The following is a 15571-nucleotide window of genomic DNA, read 5'->3' on the forward strand; positions in this document are numbered from 1 at the left end:
TACAAAAACTAATCACAAAAAAACTGATTACAAAAACTAATCACTATAAAACTGATTACAAAAACTAATTACAAAAAACTGATTACAAAAACTAATCACAAAAAACTGATTACAAAAACTAATCACAAAAAAACTGATTACAAAAACTAATCACTATAAAACTGATTACAAAAACTAATCACTATAAAACTGATTACAAAAACTAATCACTATAAAACTGATTACAAAAACTAATCACTATAAAACTGATTACAAAAAACTAATCACTATAAAACTGATTACAAAAACTAATCACTATAAAACTGATTACAAAAACTAATAAAAAAAAAAACCCAGCTTGCAATGCAAACTGATCCGTCCTAGGCATGCAACTGCCTCTCGAACATTCTATCATCGTCTTCCTCTCTGATGATAATTGTGAAACGGTTCCATACCGGGACGGTCTCGCATCTGAAGGATCTTAGACCAAAGTGTTTACATGTTACACTGTTATGAATAAGTTTACCTTGTTTGGTCAAACTTTTACATATTCTCTTTAAAACAGTAAGTTGCGTGGATTAAAAAAAATATCCGATAAGTCTTTATCAAAGTTTTACATAGAGACAATACAATTACACCGTGACATTGTCGTCATATTTTTTGTGGTGTTCTGATTGAAATTTTTCAGGGTTTGCCTGCACAAAAATATTTTTGAAATAATAAGACCATGAATGGCAAAAGATAATTTATTGTCATCAGCATATTTATATATAAAGAAAAAAAAAACAGAATAGATATCTCTTAAGAAAATATCAACAATTAAAGATCCTAGAATTAACCCTGGTGGTACCCCCTTAAAACAGTTTTTCTAATTACTGACATTATGACCAAATTTGAAAGTCCCCATCAGATATACTTAATGCTATCAGCCTGGCTACATATTTATCAATAGATTGTGGGACAGGCATTAGAACCCTTCGATAAATCCATCAGGATCGCACCTACACATATCCGTTTTTCAAGATCTCTTTTCCAGTCTTCAAAAAGTTGAAGTTATGTGGATTGACATCCAAAACTTTTTCTAAAGACAGCTAAAATATATTTAGAATATTTTCTAAACAGTTGGTCATGTATAACTCTTTCAAAAAAGTTTTGATATGATTGGTAAAATACATACAGGTCTATAAAATGTCTACGGGCTATGTTTTTTTTCTTAAAGGCATGTAAAACTTGATCTAGTTTAAGTTTTCTTGGAAAAGTAATTATATCAGGACTTTTTTTAGATGTAACTTTGAAATGCCCCAGAAACTTTGCTCGATCTACTCTTGCTGAAACTGAAATGATCTTATCATAATACTAGGCCGGGATGTTACACCAGAAAAAATACATCATTGCCAATATAACCAACATTAACAAAATAATCCTAAACAGTTTAACAAACTGCAATCTAGTTTGAAAACGACCTTGTTAACTTCACATAAAAATATTGCAGTATCACAGAAATCCCTTTTCTCAGACAAGAAAGGTCTTATTGTAGGTCAGAAACCTTTCAGTTTTGAACCTCTATTATGTAGATCCTTTTCGATTTCCAGTTTTGGGGGTTTTGTATGAATTGTACTTATTACGAAACACGTGCTTCCTATACATCAGGTCTAAGTTCCCATTTCCGTTCTCAATTGGGTCTGTTCACCAAGTATCTTCATAGAATATTATTTCTTAACCACAAGAGATAGACCGTGAAAGACTCGGCACATGAGAGTATGTGTAAGACTCGTTTATCAAACAATCAGCTTAGATGTTCTGACAGACTGTAACACTCACATGTGACACTCACCATGCTCTGTTAATACGCGGTATCTGATACAAAACTGTATCTTATAAAGCACTGGGGTGTATAGAAACTTTATTGATTATGTAACAGCTGTACTTTTATTGGCGGAGATGAACCTCAAAATTACTACAACAGGAAGCCGGAGTACAGCAGAAAAACCCAAGTGATCGGGTATGTAATCCCATACTCTCATCCTGTCTCCTAGATGAAATGCTAGTGTGATATCATTATTTTTTTACTCAACGATTTCACAAAGAGTCGATTGTTGCTTTCGCTTTTCTGACCTTGTCCTGACCTTTCTCTATCAATTAGTAATCGGAGCGTATTTCTTACCGGGTCGTTGTTCACTATCTCGTGAAACTCATCACACTATGGCCGATGATACCAGTATTTGTCTAAATGTGACGTGAACATCTGTTCATCTAACACAGTTACGTTGTTCATGTTATAGAGAAATGTTGTGTGAGAGTGTTTGTCTGTGCGTGTATGGAGAGGATATTGAAAACATGCAAACTAGTTAAAGGGTTTAGGTATCAGTTACTTGTCATATTAATATATACGTGACACGGTTCAGAATATACATATACTTAACGTTTTCCTAAAATTACCAGGTGTATACGGAAGGAAGGTTTCAAAATGGCATAATAATCAAATAGAGCAGTTTGTATGTGGTAGTGGTAGCCCCTGTACATGTTCATAGGCAAGAACATGGCGCCCTTCTTGTGTCAAAATGAAGAAAAAAATTTTTTTTTTTTTGGGGGGGGGGGGGGAAATGCTGCATTATCATTTCTACATTATCTAAAGAAAAAACTTAACATGAACATGCTGATTATAACATGTTAGATATCATATATGCAAAACAAGAGGTCACAGTTTTAAATACATTGAGAGCAGGAGGTAGAAATGTGATGGATTTTAAGAAAGAAAGCTTTTTTTATATTAAGCAAAATTTTCTGAAGGTCAAAAGCACAACTTCATATTGGAGTCCATTCATAGTCCTGTGCTAAAACATCTTCTAACAGCATAAAATAAATTGTCACTCGGTTTTATTAGTACAAACAGACTGATACCATTACAAATAATCCACTAAAGTAAAATTCAACTTTCAAAATGGCCGTCATGTTCCCTGATAACCACAAAAAACAAATGTTCTTACAACTGCTGATCAATATTATAACAAGAAAATTAATTATATGTTTATGTTGGTTTACATATTAAACAACCTTATCTGAAATCTGAAGGATCCTAGAATCTGATGTGCCTTGTCAGGTTGGTCTACATCGTACAGTGACGTAGTTCTAATTGTCCAAGTCGACCACACATAATTCTTTCTCGTCACGCTCTTATGTTCTAAGATAAATGGGTCCTCGGATTCCATTGAGACAGGCTGTTACTATTCTAACGAGTGCCACGATGAGACCAAAGAAATAGTTGGAGGCAAGTTATGCTTTGAAAATCAACCATTGCTTGAAATGTCCACAATATGACTCCACTACCCATCTGACAATCTCCCGCTGGGAAGGAAATGTTTCTGAAAACACAGTGTTTTGCTCCAGAATAATTTCTCTTCTAAGATATTCAAGTTCAAGGAACAATGGAATAAAATCTTTTCGATATACTGGAAATTGACATGTTAAAAAGCGTTGAACACTGTTTCCATGACGCACCCGTCTTCAGTTTTACCAAGAAAACCATCGGTGCATCCTCTTGGTTAGGAGTGTAAATACCAGTGTCCACAGAGAATGAACCATAAGAAGTGGATCCCTCTACTTTATAGCAGGTTCTAGTAACTCCCATCCACAAAGGTAAAGCCAAATATTGCCCTGATAATTATAGACCAATTTCCATATCACCAACTATTTCTAAACGTTTTGAGAAGCATGCATCACATCATCTTTACAGATATTAAATGAAATATGACTTGTTGCATTCTTTTCAGTCAGGCTTTAGACAGAAACGTTCATGTCAAACACTCCTTGTTAAGCTAATAGATGATTGGTTAATTAGTGTAGTTTTGCTTCAAATATAAAATTGGGATGTTGTCTGTCAATATTTTTCAAACAGGTCATATGAAGAATAAGCATGTACTTAACCTATGTATACATATCTATCTGGTTTCAAATTTCTATGATTACATTTTGAGTATTCTTAATTATTGTTACAACTGAATCAAGTTCTACGTTAATTATGTTTCAATTATCATTATATGTATTGTTGTTGACTTTGATTTACATGATTTAAGGGCAACTCTTTATCTTATATTACATGTATATATAAATGGGGTAGATAGTATATGCATTGTAGATATATATAAATACCTGATTGATTGCTTGTATTTGTTTATGATTAATCATTATGGAGGACCGTGTGGGAGATTAATATACTTGTACTAAACATGTTACCCTCTGAAAATAAAGAATTATCATTAATAATAATAAAGAGTTTTTAGAAGAAGACTGCTGCTTCGGTAGCATATGTGATATTTCTAAAGATTATTGATGATTTCCTTTGATCTGGATGATGGTAGCTGGGAAGTCAACTTTCTCTTTTCTTCAGTGCAGATTTCAACGTTAGGGTTAAGACCTTTCCGTGATGAAAGATGAATTGGTGTTGTGAACGCTTGGGCAATATGGTCGAGGTTTGATTGAAACTCTTCCAACATAGTGTGCATTTTGCGTGGGAAGATAGGCCATTAAATAGGTCCTCTATGGATAATAGTTGGATGCATCATCATCGACACCAACGTGTTGACCGTCAGGCTGTGGATTTTTTATGGGGTATATAATAAATTATTGGAAGATTTGTAAAGTAACTATCGGTCATAAAGTATATTGTATTTAATATCCTAATTAAAATCAACAGATATAGCACTCAAGGACATGTCGGCATTACTTGTATACATGCTAGGGGTTGTTATATAATAGGAAAGATGTGTACATGAAGGTTTGGAGTGTAACGGTGGCAGAAGTAGCAGATTATGTACAGCTCAATGATGGAGCCATCAAAGACTGGAGTGATAACATTGAGGCCGGGAAGCAAACTGATATAAGGTATGTAGACAGGCTAATCTCAAATCTTAATATACGGTTTAGGAGGTCCCATTCTAGGATGAGCAAATGACTTCCTAACTAATGGATCTCAAAATGTGGTAGAAAATTGGCGAGAGTCTGCATCATCAACTGTTTCCAGCGGGAAGTGTTCTCGGGCCGGTCTTATTCGTGATTTACATAAATGAAATTTCGGACAAAACTACCGACAAAATTAAGCTCTTTGCAGATGAATCTAAATTATATAGGACCAACCAAACGGATCAAACAAGAAACTATAATCTCAGGCAGGATGGAATAACCCGAAATTTAGAACAAGTACCACCAATCGTTGTGTCTTTATTGACTAATTAAAATTCGACATACAGGCTTCAAAGCGTGTAACGAAAGCAAACCGGAACTTAAACCCTCATAATTAGAACTTTCATAAACGTGTACTTAAACAAAAAACAGTTTGCTCCCGTTTTATAAGTCTTAAGCGACCTCATCTGGAATATACTTGAGTCACCCTCTCTGGGCGAAAAGATAAAATCCAGCTGGAAAATGGTCAAAAGAAAGACGGCCAAGTCAGTATCGGAGCTTAACTTTTTTGAAAGACAAACAAAAGTTAGACTGCCGTCTCTACCGCTTTGAAAAAAAAATCAAAAGAAGGACAGCGTCGAGGTCTAAAAGACATTTTTCTGGAAACCAGCCTTCCGATGTGGACAACTACGGTAATGTGTAATATGTTTAAAAACCGTTGAAGAAGCCACCCTTCCCAATCATTTTCTCTTGAGTGCTATAATAAATCAAATTCACAGTCCTTTGTAATGTTCTATGAATATATTACATGAATCGTTTAACAGAAGAGGGTGTGAAGTTCGCCCCCGCATGTTGCCAGAACATTGATGTTCGTCGGCGAGATGATACCCGATCATGTTAACACGTGCTACAATTTCTTTATACAAATGGATGCAAATGAGCTGTAGACACCATGTTAACTATGTGATTTGATCATCAAACGGCAATATTGTTGTTACACTTGAAGGATTACATTATCGATAAAGAACGTTCTTTTTGAATTGCCAAGACAGCTGTGTCGGTGTACTGATTCTATGATGGACTTGCAAAACACCCTGCTGTCAGCACAATAAGTTTTGTACAAATTATGCGAAGAAGAATGAGGCGCCGTTTTAGTATTTCTCTTCAAAAGGTGGTATCAATAATTGGAATTAGTGATACGACATAATTTTGACACCCATTTACCGCCTTATAACATTCAGCAATCTTTTTCATTGTCAATAACGCGCTACCTCACTCCGGTTTTGGATTTTACATTTGTTACATGTGTTTGCTTATCACAAGACGAAGCCTGGGGATAAGACTGGAAAATTTTGTAAACGAAGTCAATCTAATAAGATCGGTTTATTGAATAATGGTAGTAAAGCAACACAGATACGGCTGTTATAAACTCTGTTTTAAAAAGCCGGCCTGAGGTTAATACAATGTTTGTAGTTTTTGAAGCGAAAATAAGGTGTACTGTTAAAAAGTGAGTTGTGTAAATGTGTAAACTATTATTATATTACAATACTGTCAGATAAATGCACCGACATGTAGAAACGTCTGTACTGCTATGGAGGTGCACGATAAGCGAGAGCTGAACCCAGGTAATGGAGAGGTACGAGGCCTTCCGGGTGTAGCCACCCAGAATCCTCGGAACTGTGCTTAAACTACAATGTCATTTCACAATACGACAAGCAGAATCAATCATAATTTCAAAACTAAGAGTGTATAAATCCCAATCAATAACCCGTACTTGAAAGTTCAGTATTAAAAGCAAGCAAACGTTTATATAAAAGAAAAACCCGACCCATTGTTTCTCAGGCAGCTATCGGAAACATATATAATTATATAATAAATATATATTACATTATATACTCCAAATTAAAGTCAATATGCATAAACGCGTTACATTAACATTAATACTCATTTTATATATTTAAATACAAATGGATAATACAGTATTGTTTCTCCGTGATTTAATTTTGACGATTTAGGTTCCATAACGTATCCTCTGTCGCGTCTGTAAGTTAATGTTGAGAGCTGAAATTCTTCAATCTTCCGAGTTGGACAGGTCTGCTACGAACTGCATCAGTTTGTTCTTTGGATGTTGTCAATGGCATCAATGTTTTATCAAGAACGATCTCCAAACTTGGTTAGCATATTTAAGAAGATCTCTGACGAGTCCTTCGTATAATTGTTTGAATGTATTATGGTCCATATTGTTTTCTTTATTACACCCATAAATGGATTACATTTATTGATTTTTTTTCTGGTAATATGTGCACATTTACAAAATTTATCAACTAATGATGCACCAATATCGTTATCGTTCGCAGTAAGATTCTTAATATCTTCTAGTCTATACGCGAAGTTAAGAATACTTTCGTTGTTTCCTACTCTAGTGGCTTTGCCTGGATAAAAGTAGAGCTGCCACTAAACATTCAAGGCATGCGCCTTCACTTAATCTTTCTTTAGAGCCTTGCAGTCTTGGTTTCTGGGTATTGCTAGGTAATATTTTGTATTATTAAGAGAATAGGTATGTTCTTGTGTCTATGTTTGTTCAATATACAACAGAAGTATAATTGATCTAATAAGAAATCCTTGTGAAATACCATTAGTTCACAATTTCCATTCTGACATATCTCCACTGACCATATTTGGACTTGTCTTAGATAGGGGACTTTATACCAAAGCCTGCATGAAATCGCTATATAACACGACAACACATCTCGCGAAGAATGTCTATTCACACATTAATCACTTAAGTTACAATATTGTGAATATTCCTTAGATGGATTATTTGTTATTGAGCGGTTTGTTATGTCGCATGTGATTAATATTTCATTCCATAACTTTGTAACACGTACTGGTTTATGATGTAGTGACTATGTAGTGATTATGACGAATTTTTAATTCCTAGATATAATTTTTTTTTCAATTTATCTATTTATTATATTTTATTTATTCATCTATTTATTAATTATTTTTCTTTTAGAAGTAATGTATACCGTCTTTAAACTGATCAGTCATTCGTGAAAATATTGTGCAAAGTGCTGTACTGTACTCATCATGGTAGCTAAAACGTATTTAAAGTAGTGCTGAATAACATTTTTCAACAAAACGATAACCAATGCAAATGAGAATATTTCAGTTTGGAAAACAAAATACAATTTGTGTGAACATGTTGATATTTTATGTTTTCCAATAGATTATTGTTGTTTTTCGCAAAGTATCAGGCAGTGTGTAGTCAAGCTCTGAGAAAAAATATCTGTTTATGAAGGGTCTCGATTGTTTCACAAATGTGAGATATTCAACATACTTTTCATGATATAAGTGCATTATTGTTGGATGATAAACTGTCGTCTGAAAAAGAGCATACATGACCAGTGCGAGACATTACTGCTGGACGCTTTATTTTTGCTAGCCAATCACTGAAACTTAAGACAAATGAAACGAAGCTATATATAGTGAATTATCTTAGCACAATATATATCCGGACTGCTATTTCATTTAATGGTCAACTTAAAACCGTTTCCCCGCGATAAAATATTTCACAATAACCTCTAGCAATAAAAGTTGATTCAAAATATCAAAGATGTAAGTGTCGTCAATAATGGGTCCCCAAAAGTACATGTAAGACTTATTGATATTGATTTATATTTATATATACTCTCCTTTCTAGAAAATTATAATCACATTTGTTCTCCATTGTACTTTGGATGTAAAATGATGCCCTTACTTGTCAAATGTTAACACAAGGTTCAAGGAAGAGTCACCGTCATCTTTCGAAATCTCTCCACGATTTTTGTTGTTTAACAATGAAATTACAGACTTCATGACCTAATCTCAAGTATAAGTATGAACAAGCACACTATCCCCTAAATATTACATACCTAACACCAGTCATGAAGTAACAGTCTTGTTGTAATCTTCTACCATGGAGACTTGGAAAAGATCAAAATATATCTGCTGCCCCAGAGCAACACTTTGGATCTGAATGTTTTCCTTTCTTTCTGCATTTTCTTGTCTACCCTGGATTTCCCTCCCACACAGTCCTAGTATGACTATAGCTGTTGCGATGACCTTGAACTCCAATAAGTAGATGAATCAATTCATAACTACATAATCTGTAATATCTGAATAGTGAATTACTAGATAGACTATAAAACGTCCAACATGAATACCAAACGATAATGTATTCATGTATTATAGTCAGTGCTTGATCGCACGTGTGTATAAAGCCAAACGACAGCATTGTTCTGCTTCAGTTGATGTTATCCTGTTCTACAAGGCTACCACATAGTACATTTACTTGAGCAGACGTTTTCTACATTTGAGGAAAAGTCAACACAGCTGATCCTGTAAGTATGAGTTTACATAAAACAATATTCAACGAAGTTCTTTTATGCCTGATTTAGACGGTGCAAATGTATCGCTAGTAAATGGTAGGTCTAATGTAATGATAAGGGATGTTAACAGAAGAATACAAAGAAGAAAGGTTATGAGATATCGATGGGATTTTTATTGCAATTTTAACTAATTTTAACATCACATCTTGAGCATTTTTCTTTTTTTCCATATATATAAATAACCATTTGATTTTGAAAATGGGATGAAAAAGAGATAGCTATCATGAATGGGGTGATGATGATGAAGAGGGCAATAGGGATTATTATGTATAAAAGCGTTCTCAAAGTGAGGACGATATTTTCCTGATGACGACGATGTAGATGGTAGTAAGGATGATGAGGATTTCGAATGAGTGAATCTATCATTTATATATAGTTTATTGACTACCTGAAAATTAAAAAAAAAAGAAAAAAAAAACAAGACGAAAGAAAGGGGAAGATAGATGATACAACTAATAATCAGCGAATGATATTAACTGTATATCCTTATAAGTATATATCATTAATTAGTTTATAATATATCTGTTATATATTATAAGCGACTTTTGGATATTTAACACATACATTCTTACGAATTTACTAGGGAATTACAATTTACACATAAAGATTAAAATTCGGATATGGGCAAAATTTTATGTACCGTGAGAAGGTCCTTTCATAATTAATACCTATCGTGTAGAACATCTGTTGGAGAACACGCATTTTTATGTGCGATCATGCGGTAAAAAGCAATTGCCAAACGATGCAAACGTAAGAATGTAAAACGTATTTGCCGTAAAGGTCGCACCTCAATCTCATTCAAATTTTGTAGGCCCAGATATTTTAATTGACATTCTAATGATTGGGTTACTACAAATAACAAACAATAGATATTCAAATTGGAATATGAGCAAACTTTATGTACCGTGGCATAGGTCCTTTCATAATCAATACCTATGGAGAAGAACAGTAGAATATCTACTGGAGCACATTGCATTTTTATGTGCGATCATGCGCTAAACACGCGTGAAGCATGGTATTGTGAAGCATAGGGAAATGAACCGGTGTCAAAATACCATAATGGTGAAATGAACGGCGGTTCACTATTATGGCATGAAGCTATCTTCTTACTAATCAACTCTTTTCACAACGACTTTTGCTATTCACCCTGGTGTATTCATACATAAATAACAAAGATAGGTGTGGGGTGGGGCAATTTAGGGTGGGCCATGATCATGGTCATGGCAAAGTGAAGCATTACACATTCACAAATGCTTTGCAATTCACCCTGATTTAATCATATAAATACATGGCCATGGTGAAGTGAACCCCCCGCCCTACCTCACCTTGTTTTATTATGTATTGAGGAACAGAATTTAGTAAACTGATAAAAAATTAAGTGAAGAAACAGCAATTGAAAACAAAATATATAGTGCCTTCACTTTTCCATGGGCTTCACTTTTATCATACTACAACGCGATTTCCTAGCGATGCAAACGTAGGAATGTGAAACGCATTTGCCGAAAAGATCGCATCTCAATCTCATTCAAATTTTGTAGGCCCATATAAATTATTGCTTCGTTTATTTATCTTTAATCTCTCAGTTTGAAATTTACATCACATCGGAAAGTGTTTGAATGTGTATATTTAAATGTTGTTATATCACCCACAATATCTTTATTAATTTAGTAATTGGCATTGATTATTTCACATACTTTGCAGAAAACACTTATTTTTCTGGAACACCTGGTTTTATTCTCCTTTTATTGTTCAGGAATTTCCGTGTAAATCTTTCTTTGGTTAGCTTAAATTTTATTTCTTTCTTATTACATAACATATTACAGAGTACTTAGGTATACAAAAGAAAAGGATTCAGAAACAAGTGATGAACACTTATATAAATCTGTCTCCTTAATGTGATTCTACTTAACAGCACTGTAAGCATTTATTAATGTTTAAAGAAATAACGTCATATGGATATCGAAAAACAAGAGAAATCATGTTATCAGTTCAGAGTAGAGGGGTAGAGAGAGTAGGGGATCAAGGAAAGGAGTTAGTAAGTAGACGTATGTCGGATTGATATTCAACCAGCTGGTGACGCGCCGATACTGATACTATATGTATATAAATATTTAATTATCATACAAAAATAATGTAACAATCATTTAAATCTTTTAGTGCGTAAAATGTAATTTTGAACACTTTGAAATAGTATTTCGTTGGTATTTCTCGGTAAGTTAGTGTTTCCATAAACTAAAGTATCCAAGGTTATTTGTAAAGGTAAAGTAGCAAAACAGTCTTGTCTAATGTTACTATATTTGGTACAATATAAAAGATAATGTTCGACAGTTTCATTTGATAACCTACAACTACACAACGGAGATTCAACAATTTTTTTCTTAAATAAATGGTCATTTAGGGAACTACATTCCATACGCAATCTAGCATGGTAGATTTGTCCAAGTATAGTTCCAGCAAAATAATATGTTGGCACTGAAGTAGCATTGGCACTTAAATACAATTTTAATTTTGAAAGAGAGGGATTATTTTTAATAGCAGCAGGGAGATCATTCCAAAGGTGGATTGTTGAAGGTAAGAAGGACTTTTTATATGTATTTGTTCTGCAGCGAATTGGAAGAAAGTTATTGGCTTCTCTAGTATTGTGACCGTGTATATTGGAGTGTCTCTGAGGAAGTATATCTTGTAAATATGGCGGTGTTTTGCTATGGACCATTTTATGGAGCTGGATAATTTTATGATAGTTTCTTCTAGTTTTAAGTGGATCCCATCCTGTCTCTTTGTAAAGTTTTAAAATGCTGGTAAGTTTGGTTGCACCCGTCACAATGCGTGCTGCTTCTAATTGGATGTTTTCAATGACTTGTTCTTGGGCAATAGACATATTGTCCCAAATAACGTCTCCATATTCCAAGATTGGACGGATGAAAGAAAAATACATTTGTTGGAGGGATGAACGATCAATTTTAAATTTAAAGGCACGCAATAGATTAAGTTTTCTAGAGGATTTACTTATTATATTCTCTATATGGGCAGTCCAGTCACCATTACTGGAAAAAAATACACCCAAATGTTTATGAGTGGTTACTTCGTTTAAAGTTGTGTTATCCATTGTTAAAGAAGGGTGTTGTGGTTTACGGATTTTTCGACTAATTGTAATTGTTTCGGTTTTAATGGGATTAAATTTTACCAGCCAGTTTTTTGACCACTTATGAATCTGTTCAAGATCGTTATTCAGTATGTTAGCAGCATGAGCAGGAAGGTCGACTATAACGTATAAAGAAGTATCGTCGGCGAATAGTTTTATTGTTGCATTAATATTTACGACTATATCATTAATAAAAACAAGAAAAAGGAGAGGCCCTAGTATAGATCCTTGTGGTACACCTGCTTTAACGTACGCCCAGTCAGATGATTTGCCGTTTAAGGAGACTCGCTGTTTACGATTTTCAAGATAACTTTTGAACCAGGATAAGAGTTTCCCGCTTATACCGAAACTGGATAGTTTGACTAGTAGGCCGCGGTGCCATACTCTGTCAAAGGCCTTGCTTATGTCGCAAAAGACCATTCTAATTTCTTTACCGGAATCAAGAGCTTGGTCAACATCATGAGTTATTTTAAGGAGCTGATTCACAGTGGAGTCGCCAGACCGAAAGCCTGATTGATGAGAGGACAGAAGTGAATGGTCTAGGAAATAGTTATGAATATACTTATAGACACATCTTTCGAAAAGTTTAGAGACGACGGATAAAAGAGATAATGGACGGTAGTTGCAAGGCAAAGAGGGGTCACCTTTTTTATAGATAGGGGAAACACAAGGTTTTTTCCATTCACAGGGGAAAATTGATTTAGAAAGAGAGATATTGAAAATCATACAAAGAGGAATACAAAGTATATCAACTGCTTCTTTTAACAAGCGAGGGTTAATCAGGTCAGGACCTATTGCCTTAGAAAAGTCTAATGTAATGATAATCCCTTTGATATCTTCAGATGTAATTATTATTTCAGATAAGCTACACCTGTGAGTGTTAGCTAGAGTTGGAGTTTCGACATTAGAATCGTCCAAGTTTGACTGTGAACAAAAGTAATCGTTGAGTATAGTAGCTTTATCTATATCATCATTATATAATGTATTATTGACTAGTAAGGGGGGGGGACACGTGAGGTTTTACCTGAATTGGACATTAAGAAGTTTACAGTTTTCCACCAAGCCTTAGGTTTAAGAGGACTCTGACTATGCAGATTTTGACAAAGTTTGTTAAAATATTCTATTTTTGCCTTCCTTATAAAGTTAACGCACTTATTTCGGACTTGTTTGAATTTCAACCAGTTGTTTTGTAAATTAGTTGATTTTGCTTTACGATGAACCTTTTTGCGATTACGTATCAGTTTACGAATAGCATGGGACATCCAGGGCGGATCATTTTTTCGGATATGAACAGTTTTGTTGGGGATACATTCACGTGCTGCTTCTAACAAAGTAGCATTAAAATTTTCAATACTAGTGTTTAGGTCCTCAGGATGAACGACTGTTTCCCAATCAACATTAGAAAGTAATTCACGATATTTTGCATAATTCCCGTGATTGAAAAGCCATATATGTCTCTTGAACGTTGGCCTAGTAGGTTTAGTTATGTTAAATATGTCGAAAATTGGACAATGATAGCGGAACGGTTGATCCAGGAAGCTCTCGCCAACGAAACAGTTGGATAGAATATCTGGGTTACTTATACAAATTAAATCTAGTAAAGACGAGCTACTTTCGGTGTAGAAAGTCGGTTCATTTATTTTTTGTTGTAGATTAAAGTCCAGCAATAGGGCATTTAAATGAGAAGTCAAGAAGGAATTCTCAAGTGCATTAGAATTAAAATCACCGGTAATAATAATATTTCCAATACCTGTATTAAAAGCCTTTTCGATAGAATGGGCAATGTGTTGCCAAGTACTAACTGGAGAGTTGGGTGGCCTATAGAATGTACCATATAGTATCGATTTATTATTTAAAGATAATTCAAGCCAAACACACTCAATGGTAGGTAGTTCAATATCTGGTCTACATTTCGAGAAGATGTTGTCTTTAACATAGACTGCTATACCTCCGCCGATTTTATTATTCCTACAGAAGCAAAACGGGGATGTGAATCCGGTGAAACAAATATCATCGCATATTTCATCTGGCCTTAGCCAAGTCTCGGTAAAGGATAAAATGCTACAGTTGAAGAGTTCGGTATACAGTACATCTAACTTAGGCTTAAGACTTTGGATATTCAGGTGTAGAAAGGAGTATTTAGAATCATCTAGTGATATATTTTCAGATATTGTAGATCCATTTGATGTACTAGTGGAAAAGGGACCTGGATTTTCAGCTACATCACCAGCAATATGCAGTAATATATACATAATCATAGTTGAAAATAATAACAAATTGATACATACAATATCTAGCAGAGATAGACATTTTCGTATAGAAAGAACGGCGCGTACGTAGTAGGATCCGATGCGTGCACGGTATAATTCGATATTAACTGGCATCTTATGTGATTCGTAATGAAGCATGTATTGGTGCACGATCGGTACGAATGGCGGACATACGAACTACTACAGGATCAAATAGGTAAAAAGTATTGGAAGAGACTGGGTTAGTAGACAGGGGTGAGAATCTTTGAAGAAATCTAGGAATGGTTTAGTAAGCAAGGAAAGAGAAGAAAAGGGAATAGGGTTGGGGTTTCTAAATTAGGTAGGGCAATCATTGGATCCCGAGGGAAAAAGGAATCTGGGTGGGACGTTGCAGGGATACACATAATGAATGAATAAATATAGATATACACACATAAGTATGAATGTAGAACTGCAAATGTATTTGGTAAAATGATATTCCATAAGATTGAAGTTCACTCTACAATACGTAATTTCTAGCAATAGTGATTAGATACACTGTTTGGTGGATATATATTCCATAAAGGGCAAAGTTTACACTTAGACAAATAAATTTTCAATTCCAGTGAAAAATGCTGTGTTAAATAGATATTTACGTCAAGGGTGAAGTTCATTCTTCAATAAATAAAATTTCATAGCAGTGAATCATGCATTGTGATACATATTTGTTCCAGAAACGCCGACGTTTACGATAAGTAAATTTCCATTTCCATGGATATAACCATTTGCAAATAGATATTTACATAAAAGGTGAACTCCAAAAAATGATAAATCACATTAACAGTGTAATACACTGTGGTAAATAGAAATATTCGCATAAAGTGTGAAGTTTA

This window comes from Ylistrum balloti, unplaced genomic scaffold (genome assembly GCF_031769215.1).
Source record: "Ylistrum balloti isolate Yb309-2 unplaced genomic scaffold, AGI_CSIRO_Ybal_v1 Utg371040, whole genome shotgun sequence".
NCBI lineage: Eukaryota > Metazoa > Mollusca > Bivalvia > Pectinida > Pectinidae > Ylistrum > Ylistrum balloti.